Below are 12,698 nucleotides of genomic sequence, written 5' to 3' on the forward strand. Positions count from 1 at the left end.
ATTTTTGGGTTGCATGTTCTTCAGGAGGTCAGTGAACAGAACATTTTTATTAATTGTCTGTCTACCGCCCAATTTTCAGTGTGAACGAGACAGTAAACAGAAAAAATTGTCACCAAAGTGTTGCTGTGGTTAGCCAAAGCTTTAAACCCTACAAATTGGAGCTGTGAATTTGATTGATGTCTTGATGGGAAACATAGAAACATAGAAAATAGGTACAGGAGTAGGCTATTCGGCCCTTCAAGCCTGCACCACCATTCAATGAGATCATAGCTGATCATTCCCTCAGTACCCATTTCCTGCTTTCTCACCATACCCCTTGATCCCTTGAACCGTAAGGGCCATATCTAACTCCCTCTTAAATATATCCAATGAACTGGCATTAACAACCCTCTGCGGTAGGGAATTCCACAGGTTAACAACTCTCTAAGTGAAGAAGTTTCTCCTCATCTTAGTCCTAAATGGCCTACCCCTTCTCCTAAGACTGTGTCCCCTGGTTCTGGACTTCGCCATCATCGGGAACATTCTTCCCGCATCTAACCTGTCCAGTCCCGTCAGAATCTTGTAAGTTTCTATGAGATCCCCTCTAATTCTTCTAAACTCCAGTGTATAAAGGCCCAGTTGATCCAGTCTCTCCTCATATGTCAGTCCAACCATCCCAGGAATCAGTCTGGTGAACCTTCGCTGCACCCCCTCAATAGCAAGAACGTCCTTCCTCAGATTAGGAGACCAAAACTAACACAATATTCCAGGTGAGGCCTCACCAAGCCCCTGTAAAACTGCAGTAAGAACTCCCTGCTCCGATACTCAAATCCCCTAGCTATGAAGGCCAACATACCATTTGCCGCCTTCACCGCCTGCTGTACCTACATGCCAACGTTCAATGACTGATGAATCATGACACCCAGGTCTCGTTGCACCTCCCCCTTTCGTAATCTGCTGCCATTCAGATAATATTCTGCCTTCATGTTTTTGCCCCCAAAATGGATAACCTCACATTTATCCACATTATACTGCATCTGCCATGCATTTGCCCACTCACCTAACCTGTCCAAGTCACCCTGCAGTCTTTTAGCATCCTCCTCACAGCTCACACCGCCACCCAGTTTAGTGTCATCTGCAAAATTGGAGATATTGCACTCAATTCCTTCATCTAAATCATTAATGTATATTGTAAAGAGCTGGCGTTCCAGCACTATCGGCACTCCACTAGTCACTGCCTGCCATTCTGAAAAGGACCCGTTTATCCCAACTCTCTGCTTCCTGTCTGCCAACCAGTTCTCTATCCACGTCAGTACATTACCCCCAATACCATGTGCTTTGATTTTGCATGCCAATCTCTTGTATGGAACCTTGTCAAAAACCTTTTGTAAGTCCAAATACACCACATCCACTGGTTCTCCCTTGTCCACTCTACTAGTTACATCCTCCAAAAATTCCAGAAGGTTTGTCAAGCATGATTTCCCTTTCATAAATCCATGCTGACTTGGACTGATCCTGTCACTGCTTTCCAAATGTGCTGCTATTTCATCTTTAATAATTGATTCCAACATTTTCCCCACTACTGGTGTCAGGCTAACTGGTCTATAATTACCCGTTTTCTCTCTCCCTCCTTTTTTTAAACAGTGCTGTTACATTAGTTACCCTCTAGTCCATAGGAACTGATTCGGAGTCGATAGACTGTTGGAAAATGATCATCTACTATTTCTATGGCCACTTCCTTAAATACTCTGGGATGCAGACTATCAGGCCCCGGGGATTTATCGGCCTTCAATCCCATCAATTCCCAACACAATTTCCCGCTTTATAAGGATATCCTTCAGTTCCTCCTTCTCACTAGACCCTCGGTCCCCTAGTATTTCCAGAAGGTTATTTGTGTCTTCCTTCGTGAAAACAGAACCAAAGTATTTGTTTAACTGGTCCACCATTTCTTTGCTCCCCATTATAAATTCACCTGAATCTGACTGCAAGGGACCTACGTTTGTCTTCACTAATCTTTTTCTCTTCACATATGTATAGAAGCTTTTGCAGTCAGTTTTTATGTTCCCAGCAAGCTTCCTCTCATACTCTATTTTCCCCCTCCTAATTAAACCCTTTGTCATCCTCTGCTGTATTACAAAATTCTTCCAGTCCTCAGGTTTGCTGCTTTTTCTGGCCAATTAATATGCCTCTTCCTTGGATTTAACACCAACCCTAATTTCCCTTGTTAGCCACGGTTGAGCCACCTTCCCCGTTTTATTTTTACTCCAAACAGGGATGTACAATTGTTGAAGTTCATCCATGTGATCTTTAAATGTCTGCCATTGCCTATCCACCGTCAAGCCTTTAAGTATCACTCGCCAGTCTATTCTAGCCAATTCACGTCTCATACCATCGAAGTTATTTTTCCTTAAGTTCAGGACCCTAGTCTCTGAATTAACTGTGTCACTCTCCATCTTAATAAAGAATTCTACCATATTATGGTCATTCTTCCCCCAGGGGCCTCGCACAACAAGATTATTAATTAGTCCTTTCTCATTACACATCACCCAGTCGAGGATGGCCAGCCCTCCAGTTGGTTCCTCGACATATTGGTCTAGAAAGCCATCCTAATACACTCCAGGAAATCCTCCTCCACCGCATTGCTACTAGTTTGGTTAGCCCAATCAATATGTAGATTAAAGTCGCCCATGATAACTGCTGTACCTTTATTGCACGCATCCCTAATTTCTTGTTTGATGCTGTCCCCATCCATTTTACTACTGTTTGGTGGTCTGTACACAACTCCCACTAGCGTTTTCTGTCCTTTGGTGTTCCGTAGCTCCACCCCTACAGATTCCACATCATCCAAGCTAATGTCCTTCCTTACTATTGCATTAATTTCCTCTTTACCCAGCAACACCACCCCTTTTCCTTTCTGTCTATCCTTCCTGAATGTTGAATACTCCTGGATGTTGAGTTCCCAGCCTTGGTCATCCTGGAGCCATGTCTCCGTGATGCCAATTGCATCATATCCGTTAACTGCTATCTGCGCAGTTAATTCGTCCACCTTATTCCGAATACTCCTCGCATTGAGGCACAGAGCCTTCAGGCTTGGCTTTTTAACACCCTTTGCCCCTTTAGGATTTTGCTGTAACGTGGCCCTTTTTGCTTTTTGCCTTGGGTTTCTCTGCCCTTCACTTTTACTTTTCTTCTTTCTATCTTTTGCTTCTGCCCCCATTCTACTTCCCTCTGTCTCCCTGTATAGGTTCCCATCCCCCTACCATATTAGTTTAATCCCTCCCCAACAGCACTAGCAAACACTCCCCCTACGACATTGGTTCCGGTCCTGCCCAGGTGCAGACCGTCCGGCTTGTACTGCCCCCACCTCCCCCAGAACCGGTTCCAGTATCCCAGGAAGTGTTGAGAAGATTTATAGAATCTCTCTGAATAATGTTAAGTCAAGATGTAGAGGATTAGAAGTTCCAAAAATCTAATTTGACCAACTTAGGATCAATTCAGTTATCTCTGCTTGCTTTCCAGAGCAACATTACATTTACTCTGAGGTATTTTTTGTTTATTGAACTTCGGAATTTTCTCACTGTAAAACTAAAAACGTACACCATAATTGCATAATGGTATGACATTTTTTAAGACGGCAAATAAAAGTGTGACAATAAGCTTTCAGCAAAGTGTCTTGTCTATAAAATGCACAATAATAAAATTGATCGCTATAAACTTGAAAGCATTATTTCATTTGCCACATAAATCAAAGAGCCAAATTTTACTATCAAATGGGATGGTTGGGCTGTGTGGTTGAATAGGTTTGGAAGAGAAAGATGATACTACAGGAATCACTCATTCAACCAGTATTGCTTCTGACTGGTTCTTTAATAATAATTTTTTTTTAAACTGTCCATTGCCTTCAAATTTGGAAATGCAATGTGTAATAAAACATAGATATCCTTAAATAGAGACAAATGCTTGAAATTTCAACAGATTTCTGGTGGAAACTGGAGAAGTGGCATAAATGGTCATTTGCACACCAGGGTTTCCACTGATCATCGACCCAGTTAAAGCAAGAGGTCGGAAGAACCCGTGTGGAAACTCTACCCCATGTTGTACACTTTATAAACAATACATGAAGTATATCATGGATGTATTGCTTTGCTTTCTTGTATAGTGGCAGCACACAGTTGGGACTGGAGAAATTTGAATTTTAACAAGGTGATCACTCAGAGTTTTGTGCTGATTGCTGAAGCTTAAAATTATTTATGTACTGAATGCTCATATCAGATAAGTTCTAAAAATTAAATAGTGAGAAGTTCAGACTGCTGCAGAAAATTTGAGACCCAGACGATGCTGACTCTTGGGCCTTATTTTAATATGACTGGTGGTTTCCAACGCAGTTCACAGTTCAATGGGAAACTCACCAGCAGATGCAATTTTGGCAGGTCTGCAGAGCCCTATCTAAAATGGTGGAGGAAGAAAATGCAAAAAGTTGAGTAGCCGGCAAGTCTCCAGGTTCTGTAAAGCCTCCATGGAAATCCTTGTAGAAGAGGTCAGGATGAAGCGAGAAGTTCTCCTCCAGCCAGTGGGAGGAAGATCCCGAAACATCAAGTGCATCAAGCATGGAGAGAGATTGTGGAGATTGTCACGCTACAGGAGCATCACCCCCAGGACCTGGATGTAGTGCAGGGATTGCTTCTGTGACCTCAAGAGTAATCTCCATCTCCTTGGTAACACATGGTAACAGTTCTTCTCCCCCCCCCCGCCCTTCCTGAGCACTCTAAACAATTCCCTCCCCGCTATCACACCACCACCCAGTACAAGGGCATACTAAATTTCCTCTCCTTCTCTTGCAGACACACACTCGCCCCTTCATTGCTCCATTCTCAGCAGCCACTAGCAGCATTCTCTTCCCACTCGGTACCCTATGCAAAATCAGTGACTTCTTTCATGGCTTCATCTTTACTTGATATTCCGGATACTTGCTTTACATTTAAGATCTCCCCATCCTGCTTGCACCTTGCTGCTTCTCTCTCTCAGCATCTGCATAACACGCAGAAGCCCCGATATGTGCACTCTCCTTTGTAACTCTTGCCCACATTACAACAGTGACTACACTCCAAAAGTACTTCATTGGCTGTAAAGCGCTTTGAGACACCCGGTGGTCGTGAAAGGTGCCATATAAATGCAAGTCTTTCTTTTGTTTTCTTTATTTCTCTATTTCTGCAGGACAGGGCAGAGGGTGGTGGGGGTCTGGAACTCACTGCCTGAAAGGGTGGTAGAGACAGAAACCTTCGCCGCATTTAATAGGTACTTGGATATGCACGTGAAGTGCCGTAACATACAAGGCTATGGACCAAGTGCTGGAAAGTGGACTTCGGCTGGATAGCTCTTTTTCGGCTGGCACACACGGGGGTCTCTAGGCTTCTTTCAGAGGTGTAATTTCCATGATTGTATGAAAATGGTGCACAATATAAGGAAGAGAAGTAAGACCAGGGAAAAACCAGCCAGCATCATGGTCCTCTCTGAGCTGGAGCAGCAGGAGCTGGAAATCAGTGTCCCCTCCAGCACAGTGAGAATAGGAGCATCCGAGACCAGGGGCTTATCTGAACAGGGTGTGTGCATATTACTTGTACCCCTTCATGAACCCCAGAAAAAACCACTCCAACATTTAATTTAATCAAACAGCAGTGAGATGCCCATCATCTGCTACTGTCCAGCCTCTTCGTGCCGAGCCAACTCTTCTCCCATTTCTCCTTCTTCTAAGTCCTTTGCAGCAGCCATAGGCTGCAGAGGAAGACACCTGTGAGGAGAAGAATCCTTCTGAAGATGCACTGTTGCACGTTGCATCACTCCCAAGCACCAGCACAGAGATTAGTGCTCCAGCTGAGTTAAAGAGTTAGTTAGAGTGATCTTCACATGGTGAATTCCCCTGAGAGAAAGGAGGACTTCAGGAGCCTAGCCATTAGAAGAAAACTGCTTGCTTTGCATAAGCTGCTCTACCAGATATTGGAAGGCCTGAAGAGGAGTTTCAGAACCATGGTTGAAACGAGTATCCAAGGGTCCTCAAGTGAACAGCAGCAACCTATCCATGCAGTGCACAGAGTCATTGGCCGTAATTTTCCCTGTCGAGTCGGGTCGGGCATGTGCAGGCTGCCTAGTGGTTTGGTACCACGATCTATTAACCAGCTCGCTCTTCATAGCGACTTTCGCGTAATGGCTTCTATTAAGGCAGACATGCGTGTTTCTTGGCCCTATTAAATGGTGCGAGTCTGATGACGTCATCGATGACTCATTTCCAGTCGGGATATTTAAAGCAGCCTTGGCCACATCGCACATTGAGGGAGTGAACCACAATACTCCTGGATGATGTTGGGTGCCTGAATGGCCACATGTGTGCAGTCGATGATACCCTCAACCCATGGGAAGCCAGCCAGAATGGCAAAGCCAAGCATACACTCACTGACACTGGCTTCATCAGTGGCAAATTTCACATCATTGGCTGATTTGTTAAACATGGCATCAGTGACCTGTGTGATGCATCTATGGGCGGCCGACTGCGAGATGCTGCAAATGTCTGCTGCAGATTCCAGGAAGGAGCCTGAGGCGAAGAATTTGAGGGTGCTGGCGACATTGATAGCCTCCGGTAAGGAGTGTCCACCAGGTCCTCTGGTCTGCAGGACTTGTTCCAGCAAGCTACAAATGTCTGTGATGACCTGGTGCAAAAGCCTGTGCCTCCTTTGATACTGCTGCTCAATCAGGTTGAGGAAGCTCATCTTTTGCCTGTATACCCTGTGTTGGGGGTATCTTCTCTGGCGCGCTGCAGCTCTGCATTGATGCCCTCTGTCTTGAGGAGAAGGTTGGTGCTACTGCTATTGGTGATGGGGCTCCTCCTAGTCTGATTGTGAGGACCAAGGTGAAATAGCATAACCTGTACCTATGCTGATGTAGTAGATGGCAGGTCAAGTAGAGTTCGGAGGACCAATGTGTCAGTGTTGTGTGTTAGGAATATCCAAGTTTAAGGCTATCTCTGGTCACTTTAATAATCAGGATCGACTGTAAACCCATCTGGTCGGTATATTGTGTTTAATCACAGTTTAAATCGGAATATAATACATTAGTTACACAGCAAAAACATAGGACCGTAACAAGTAGTTGATACCGATCCGATCGGACAAAGAGCTGGCGTACATGAGCAGTTCTCTGGCTTGCAGCCTCTTTCTTTTCATCTAGAGCATCCTTCGGTAAAGCATGGGATCGCTCAAAGAGTGTTCGACCAGCCCAACTTTTGTTTCACACTCCCCTGACATCGTTTGTGTGGACAACCTTGATGAGGCTACTTTTAGTGGTGGACCTGACCTGGGATATTGACAAGACCTTTTGACCTATAGAAGTTCCCCATAAACCTTAAAACCAAATGAGACTTCTAGTTTTTTGTCTCGGTTCTTGTGACAAAGCCCGCCCTAAAGATGTCTCATGTTTTTGGCCACATGCCTTTCTTTGTTTATACTTTCCCAGGGTTTCTTCCTTTGAAATTCATGTCTTATCTTTTTCGTCCCTATCCTGCCTTTGATCACATGAGGCCAAGCCAGAAAACTGCTCGCTTCAGAGTGTTGCCTTCTTTATCTTTATGACGTAACAAATGTTTATATCAACTCTCACCACTTCCATCCATTCTAAATCGTTCTGAAACAAATTGTCTTAAAGATACATAAACAAAGTTAAAGGTTTAACTTGAAAACAACAGATAATGAATTTCATGGTGCAGAATGCTTTCACATCTCAGCAGGGTACCAACACATTAGCATTTCTAAGCACCTAATACCAGTCTGAGGAGACACTTTGGCTCCAAATCTATCATAACAATTTAAACACAGTATTCTTGGGTTCAATTTTATACATTTTGAACCCCTGATTTCCAACATGTGATAAACCGAGGTTGCAGAAAAGACTTGCAAACTCTACAGACCTAAATCTGTGCTCAAAATGGAGTCAGCACGAGCCTTTCCCTTGAGCAAGTAATGAGGTGTCAGGTGGGAGTATTTATTTGGATTTCCATGCTTTGCATTAATGACCTCGTACAATGGCCACTGAGCTTCTGCCTCAGGTTGACAGATGTGGTTCCCGAGCTGTGTGAATCCCGTGGTCATCCAGTAAAAACCAAAAGGTCTGGTTAAAATCCCTGTTAAGGGTTTCACAACAAGGATTTATTGAGATTAATTAAGTCGCCCGCCTCTGCCGTTTGGGTCTGTGGCGTGCTGGCAAATGCGCCAGAGTTAAAGGCACGAGGAGGCGAGATGACAGTGGGTTCCCGACGCGCTTGCAATTTCTGCAACTTTTACTGCCAACCCGCCTCCACACCCGTCAGCGGGAAAATCCCGGCCATTGTCTGCAGCCACCCGTTGTCTTCATGTCGTAATACTGTATACAATTCTTTAACAAAAATGGGAGGTAGGCAACCTGTTGCTAGGTCCCTGCCTGTGTCATTCTGTACTAGTTACTGTGCATGAGTGGCCCTCCTTTTCTGCAGGAAAGCACCAAGCTTCTCTCTAGCAGCTGCCTTGGAAATATGGCTGACCCATGTTCGGCATCTTGACTCGCTGGACTTTTTAAAAAAAAAAACATATTCTTTACCCCAGAGGGCTGTGGAGGCTCAGTCGTTGAGTATATTCAAGACAGAGATCGCTAGATTTTTGGATATTAAGGGATGTGGGGATAGTGCAGGAAAGTGGAGTTGAGATAGAAGATCAGCCGTAATCCTATTGAATGGCAGAGCAGGCTCGAGGGGCCGAATGGCCAACACCTGCTCTTATTTCTTATGTTCTTATGGTCAATATGCTTTGTTCTTTGCAGTGATTTTTACCCTCACTCTTTCTCTTATTATTCACCCTCTGTACTGCTGTACAGGGGTGCTACATGTCCATGTTTTAGACTGATGTCCCTGATGACTGATACAACTGTAGTTGAATTAATGGCCAAACTTTCATCATCATCTGTTCCCTGACTAAACTCTAGTCCTGTTGTTGAGTATGATACTGTGAAAGCAACAAAGATTATTTTTATAATTTATTTACCTATCTAGAATAACTTTGTCTACAGAGTCACGTTCTATTGTAATGCAGGTCTGGATGTTTACAACTCATTGAACCATTTAGAAAGCGCTGTGTACGGCAATAACTCACTCTTACTCAAACTCATAAAGCTTCAAAGCTATGGATACATGTTTGGCACGTAAAAAACTGGCTGTGATACAAAAAGCTAATGTGCAGTTGGGTATTATAAATGGAAATACCAAGAAATATATGAAAAGAGCCTGAGGAAATAAATGAGCAACAAATGAGCCATTTATCAATGTGTACGAGATTTCTGCCCTGGTCATGCCACTAAGAATGCGGCCATTTATCAGAATCTAAGCGAAATTGACAAACAGTAGTTGTATAAAGAATTATAAATGTGTACTGACACGAAGCCTGGAAAAGTTGGATTTATATTACACAGACCAGGAATTGAACTAGTGACCTTCCTACTCTGTACTGCATAGTACTAGACTAGGCAATTAGAAAGCTCTTCTTTCTAACAGATTATAGCATGGATTTTTCTGACAGATTATAGCATTGATTACCAACAGTTTGGCCAATATTTATTCCTCAATCACCATAGCAAAACAGTTTATCTGGTGATTATCACATTGCTGTTTGTGGGAGCTTACTGTGCGCAAATTGGCTGTCGCATTTCCCACATTACAATAGTGACTACACTCCAAAAGTATGTCATTGGCCGTAAAGCGCTTTGGGACATCCAGTGGCAAGTCTTTTTAAATATCCTAGATATACAAATGGAAAATCATTGACTTTATGCATGTTTGACCGGTTTCCTCATTCCCAAGCATGGACACAAGGATGTCTACGTGTTGACATGGGGATAGAATGTGGTGCTCGGAATTGCAGTGGGGATTCACAAAATGGAAACAGGAGGCCTAGGTTCTGTCCGGAGATCAAGTTTGTTTCAAGCACATTTTATATCTGCGCATGCTCATTAAAAAAAAATGTGTGAAAAAAAAAATCACACTTCTTTTTGCAGAGGAGCGCAATCAACAATCGGGGGATGTTGAGAAAAAATATGCTCATTGCCATGTTAAAAAAAACGTCGGAGGTGTTCAGCGGTATTAGTCAGTGACTCCTGGAAGTTGCAGTGGCCCAATATCTGTGGGTGGTTAGGGATTACTGTAAGCTGCACTTATTTAAATGTTCAAGTTGATAAAAAAGAATTGTGCTTGAGAAGTGAACACACACTAGTTTGTAAGGTCAAATTGTGGATAGTTTGTTTGATGTGTTTATGGTGAGCTCTTTGCTGTGTGTTACACTTCCACCTTATTAAACTCCATCTTTTAATATTTTGGTCATGAATTCACCAATTCTGCTTTATTATGAATTTGTAAGCTTGACACTGTTGCCACTTTTGTGTTCTTATAAAGGGAAACAAAAGCAATTACTCATCATAGAAATACAATTTCTAGAAGGATATTTAATGAATTCCTAATGGTATGTGAAGCTTATTGTGTGGGTTGGCTGCCCTGTGTAGTTTGTTTGAGTTCATGTTTGCACAAATTAAATTCTACAAATTTAGGCAATTATTAGCTTGATAGTTCTTTATTTCTAACTTTCCTGTAACGGTGAGACGGAGTTGAATCTGATCCAAATATTCATGCTTATCATGAAATGAGTGTCATGTGCATTGCATTAGTGGCTTTCATTATTAAATCAATAAGAAGATTGATTAATTTGGAGTGTTATCGGATGAATGGTGAAATGACCTCAGCAAGTACAGTGCAGGTGCACATGAAAAGGAAATGGGGCAAATTCTCTTGCCCCTGCCCCCCCCCCCCCCCCGCCCCGCCCAGGACAGGAGCAGGGTACCCAAAGTCTACTAACTCCTGTTCTGTCCAGGATTTCCTGTCTTGAGCTATTAACATGGCCCAGGTCCACCCAAGCATGAACCCAACAGCCTAATCCAGAAGTGAAAAACAGTTGCAGGACTGGCAGGCTTGCAGCTGTATTACCTCTCCAGGAGAAGGATCCTCCAACTGTTACTCTCCGACAACAGACAGAAGATCTTGATCATGTGCTAACATTTATGGGGTGGGGGTTTGGCGATACCACATCTGGCCAATGCAGCTGGTATTTAATTCAACAAGTTGTCTACAAGTGAATGGCACACCAATGATCGTGGCTGCAAATCTCTTTCATCCATTTCCGATGAAGTCACTGCTAACCTCTGTAAAACTAAAAGAACTTCCCTTTGAGATATGATAAATATCATTATGTAAAACAAAAATATTTCCTTATTGTCTAGACTATAGCAAACAATCTGTGTGAAGTACAAATATTAGGCAACGGTGCTTCATCATTGTGCATCACTCATATGTTCAGCCATGAACTCATTGAATGGCGGTGCAGGCTCGAAGGGCCGAATGGCCTACTCCTGCACCTATTTTCTATGTTTCTATGTTTCTATACCTTCAGCAGAGAAAACGTGACTAATGATACCCTGTTGTTGCAAGTTCAATGCAAAAAAATCAACTTTAGTACTTTAAGAATGGGGGAGGGCGAAATAACTGATGTAATTTGCAGCCTTGAGCAGAACATGTTGGAATTTTTTCAATGAAATCCATAAAAAAATTAAAAATCTAGGCCTGAAGTTTCCACTTGATTATACCGTTTATTTGGTGTAACCGGCGCAAAAGATCACAGAATTTAAAGCGCAATTTTCATTCAGCGCAACTTGAGTTTCGGCGATCTTTTGCACTAGTTTTAAACACCGCGCTGGATAAAGGCCCCACGCATAAAATAGCGCCCATCCCGGGGTGAATTAATCATCATTGAGAGTTTCTGCTAATTGCACTAGTTTGCAGGCCTTCGAGGAGGTTCCAAAAATTAAGCCTTTCTTTTGGGCGCAAGGACAGTAATAAGTAAGTTTTAAAAGCTTTTGAATGTAATTTTTGATTTAATTTACTAAGAAGCTGACTACTGTATCCCAATATAACTAGAAAATTGTTTTAGATTTTTTTTAAATTTCGGTCCTTTAAAATCTGGCTACTCAGAGGCGGTGGATTGACGCTGTGCTTACAAATGCTTATTTTTGTGGCTGTACTCATTTTCAGCTGTTTTAATCAAACTTCACCAAGTTACCACCTTAAATCTACGAGGGAATTAATTTATTTTAAAATCTGTTTTAAAACGCTGCACAATTGCGCTGGTTTCGGTCAGAATTTGCGTTTAACGAGATGCAAATAAGTTTGTGTGGAAACTCCAGGGGGTGGAAGACATTTCAAAATGGGCGCAATTTGCATGGGAATTGCCGATTGTGCCCAAAGTGGAAACTCTAGCCCACAATATTACATTTAATTCCTCCCCTGGTTTAATCATACAGAGGTTTTGGTAACAGCACTCTACACCAAGTCTCGACGCCACAGACTTGAGACAAGCTGGAAACAAATTTGTGCTTCATTTTCTCTCTCCTTCCTGTGCATTAGCTGAGTCGTATTGGATTTCCAGTGTGTTAATAGAGGGGTAACTAAGCCCTTTGCATTGATAATAGCTTAATCTCTGGCACTGGAGCTTTAGGCAAATACATCACAGCTGGCCCAAGATTGCATTCTTATTCTGGAAAATTCAGTTCCCTGCATTTTAATATGTCAGGAAATAACCGGAAACTGTTAGTTCATCCGTGCAGGA

The 12,698-nt window shown here is 42.8% G+C and overlaps 1 protein-coding gene across 2 annotated transcripts in view; it reads left to right on the forward strand.

Annotated features, from left to right (window-relative positions):
• cadpsa (Ca2+-dependent activator protein for secretion a) overlaps positions 1–12,698 on the forward strand; it is a 603,717-nt gene that overhangs the window by 204,332 nt on the left and 386,687 nt on the right. The window lies entirely within an intron of this gene.

Source organism: Pristiophorus japonicus, chromosome 12 (genome assembly GCF_044704955.1).
Source record: "Pristiophorus japonicus isolate sPriJap1 chromosome 12, sPriJap1.hap1, whole genome shotgun sequence".
NCBI lineage: Eukaryota > Metazoa > Chordata > Chondrichthyes > Pristiophoridae > Pristiophorus > Pristiophorus japonicus.